The sequence below is a fragment of the Salvelinus sp. IW2-2015 genome, linkage group LG1, assembly GCF_002910315.2.
Source record: "Salvelinus sp. IW2-2015 linkage group LG1, ASM291031v2, whole genome shotgun sequence".
In the NCBI taxonomy this organism is placed as follows: domain Eukaryota; kingdom Metazoa; phylum Chordata; class Actinopteri; order Salmoniformes; family Salmonidae; genus Salvelinus; species Salvelinus sp. IW2-2015.
The window spans coordinates 5,550,008-5,553,768 of record NC_036838.1 but is presented as its reverse complement, the minus strand read 5'-3'; positions in this window follow the sequence as shown (position 1 = coordinate 5,553,768).

Here is a 3,761-nt window from a genome sequence, read left to right as displayed (position 1 = left end):
GCTGTAAAGGACACCAGAAACAAAATTGTAGACCTGCAACTGGCTGGGAAAGACTGAATCTGCAATAGTAAGCAGCTTGGTTTGAGAAATCAACTGGGGGGAGCAATTATTAGAAATGAAGACATACAAGACCATTGATAACTCCCTCGATCTGGGCTCCACGCAAGATCTCACCCCGTGGGGGGTCAAAATGACACAAGAACGGTGAGCAAAAATCAGAACCACACGGGGACCTAGGGAATGACCGCAAGACTGGGACCAAAGTAACAAAGCCTACCATCAGTAACACACTACGCCGCCAAGGGACTCAAATCCTGCAGTGCCAGACGTGTCCCCCTGCTTAAAAGCCAGTACATGTCCTAGGCCCGGTCTAAGGTTTGCTAGAGAGGCATTTGGATGATCCAGGAAGGAACGATTGGGAGAATGTCATATGGTCAGATAAACCAAAATAGAACTTTTTTGGTGGGGTAAAAACTCAACTCGTCGTGTTTGTGAGGACCAAAGAATGCTGAGTTGCCATCCAAAGAACACCATAACCTACTGTGAAGCATGGGGGTGAACCATCATGCTTTGGGGCTGTTCTTCTGCCAAAGGGACCAGGACGATGATCCGTGTAAAAGAAAGAATGAATTGTGGCCATGATCCGTGGAGAGGTTGAGTGAAACCTCCTGTCCACAGCAAGGCATGAAGGATGAAACGTGGCTGCGGTCTTCAGCATGACCAATATCCCAAAACCACACCGCCCAGGCAGACGAGTTGCTTCGTAGAAGCATTTCAAGGTCCTGGAGTGGCGCTAGCCAGTCCCAGATCTCAACCCCATAGAAAATCTTTGGAGGGAGTAAAAGTCAGTGTTGCCCAGCAACAGCCCCAAAACATAATTTCTCTAGAGGAGGATCTTGCATGAGGAATGGGCCAAAAATACCAGCAAACAGTGTGTGAATACCTTGTGAAGACTACAGAAAAACGTTGACCTCTTGTCATTGCCAACAAAGGGTAATAACAAAGTATTAGAACAAAAAAATAACTTTCGTTGATTACAAAACTTATTTTCCACCATTAATTTATGCAAAAAAAAATAAAAAAAAAAAAAAAAAAAAAATAACAAAAAAAAATTCATCTATAAAAAATCTACAAATGTGCAATAAAAAATTTTTCGTAATTTTTTCTCTCCATTTGTCTGTCAAAGTTGAAGTTTGTCAGTGTACCCTCATGTATGATGGGTGGCGTGGGGAGGGGCCGGGGGAAATTACAGCCCTCCTTCAAATCCTTTTAAGAGGGGAGAAAGAGGAAAGAGAACTTGCACCCCAATTGGGGCTTTTTTATGTTTGCTTGTTCTGCCTGCCTGCGCTGCATTTCTTTTCTCTTTCTTTTTTTTTTGGTTACTCTTTCTCTCTTTTTGTGACTTTTTGCATATACTACTTGTTGATGTGTGGGTTCTTGACTTCACTATTCCCTAAATACTTTTTTGCCCCCCTACTGATATGATCAATTTTTGTACCCACAGGGTTCCAGGCAACTCGCGTAGTCTAATGTTTGTTTGTTGTTATATGTGTTGGAATGTACACCCCTTTAAAGAAAAACAGAACAAAAGCCCTTAAGCTGGCGCGGTTTGTTTTTTTGTTCTTTGTTGTTTTGTTGGTGGTTATCTGTGCCACAATTAAACCACACGCCTTTCCCGACCCTATGCCTAAACAATACCACAGTCATCAGCGCAAGCAAAATTGTTTTTTTGATAAACCGTTACTGAGTTATGATTGGCTTGCTTGGCGCTGAGTTAATGTACCTTTAATTCAACACATTTACAAACATACGTAGGGTTACTTGAAACATTGGATCTTTATGGTATTTTTGTACTCTTCTTTAGTTTAATTGTATTTGGCCATTTTGCCCCATCCCTGCGCACTCACACACACACACGCCACACACATTCCCGACCGATCTACCCCACCCAAACCACATTCCATACACACACAGCCCCCACATGTTCCTTATCCTTGAGAGAGGAAGAGATCACAACAGGTACGCAGAGGTATTTCTTTGGTCTTGGCCATAGTGGAGTTTGGAGTGTGACTGTTTGAGGTTGTGGACAGGTGTCTTTTATACTGATAACAAGTTCAAACAGGTGCCATTAATACAGGTAATGAGTGGAGGACAGAGGAGCCTCTTAAAGAAGAAGTTACAGGTCTGTGAGAGCCAGAAATCTTGCTTGTTTGTAGGTGACCAAATACTTATTTTCCACCATAATTTGCAAATAAATTCATTAAAAATCCTACAATGTGTTTTTACCTATGATGGAAATTACAGGCCTCTCTCATCTTTTTAAGTGGGAGAACTTGCACAATTGGTGGTTGACTAAATACTTTTTTGCCCCACTGTATCACAAACCACCCAGTTTCTAATGTTGTTTATCTACCTTAGTTGTGCAAGTCACTCTGAATAAAAGTGTCTGCTAAATGACCAAATTGTAAATGTATATGTGAAAATGAACCTTCCAAAATGAACTGCAATGCACACTGGGTATTATTATTATTGGCCTTTATTTGGGGCCGAGCTCATTAGAATAACACTCAGCATGCTTTGCAATTGTTCATTTCTATGTGTTTGTATATTTAGTTCATTTAGCAGACTATCTTATCACACTATAGTCCTATCAGACTTCTGATGCCAATGCAGGGTGAAAGGGGGGCCACAAAATGTGAACAACTATAAAAATGGTATAGAAAAGTATTTAGTATTTTGAAAATAAGAAATACATTGGAATGTAGTTCGTCCCAGTGCAATTCTGTCTGTGTGTGTGTGTGGATACATTTCGCCGGTACGAACAGGAAATATAGATTTCTTTAGGCTCAGGGTTAGTGTTACAATTAGGGTTAGGGGTTAGGTTTAGATTTAGGGTTAGGAGTTAGGGTTAGGTTTAGTTTTAATGTTAGGGTTAGGAGTTTGGATTCGTTTTAGGGTTAGGAGTAAGGGTTAGGTTTTGTTTTAGGGTTAGGGTTTTGGGGTTAGAGTTAAGGTCAAGGTTAGGTTAAGGGTTAGGGTTAGGTTAGGGGTTAGGGATAGGGGTTAGGGAAAATAGGATTTTGAATGGGAATTGTTTGGTCCCCACAAGGATAGTAAAACCTATGTGTGTGTGCATGTGTGTGTGTGCGCATATGTATGCTTATGTTATTATATTGTATGTGTGTCTGCGCATGTGGGTGTATGGGTGTGCAAGTCTGCGTGTGTGTGTGTGTATATGTGGTGTGTGTGTAAGTAGCTGTACATGTCAAACGTGCCCATTGACTGAGCCCGCTGCTGTTAACCTGTGTGTCTGCCTCATTAAGGCCCATATCCCTGTTGCCATGGCTGTCTATTAGGGAAGCAAGATAAAAGGGAGATTTGCATGTGAAAGCCTCTCTCTTTCTCACTCTCTTTCTCTCTCTCTCTCTCTCTCTCTCTCTCTCTCTCTCTCTCTCTCTCTCTCTCTCTCTCTCTCTCTTCTCCTCTTCTCTCCGTCTCTTGTCTTTCCCTCTCTTCCTCTCTTCGCCTCCTTCTTCTCTACTCTCTCCTTCTCCGTCTCGCCGCGCTGTCGTCTCCCTCTTCTTTCCTCTTCTCTCTATCCTTTCCTTCCCCTCTTCTTCTCGTTCTTCTCTCTCTCTTCTCGGCTCCTGCCTCTTTCTCTTCCTTCCTTTCTCTCTCGGTCTCTCTTTCTCTCCCTTCTCTCTCTCTTCTTCTCTCTCCTCGTCTCTCTTTCTCCTCTCTCTCTCATTCTCTCTCTCTCC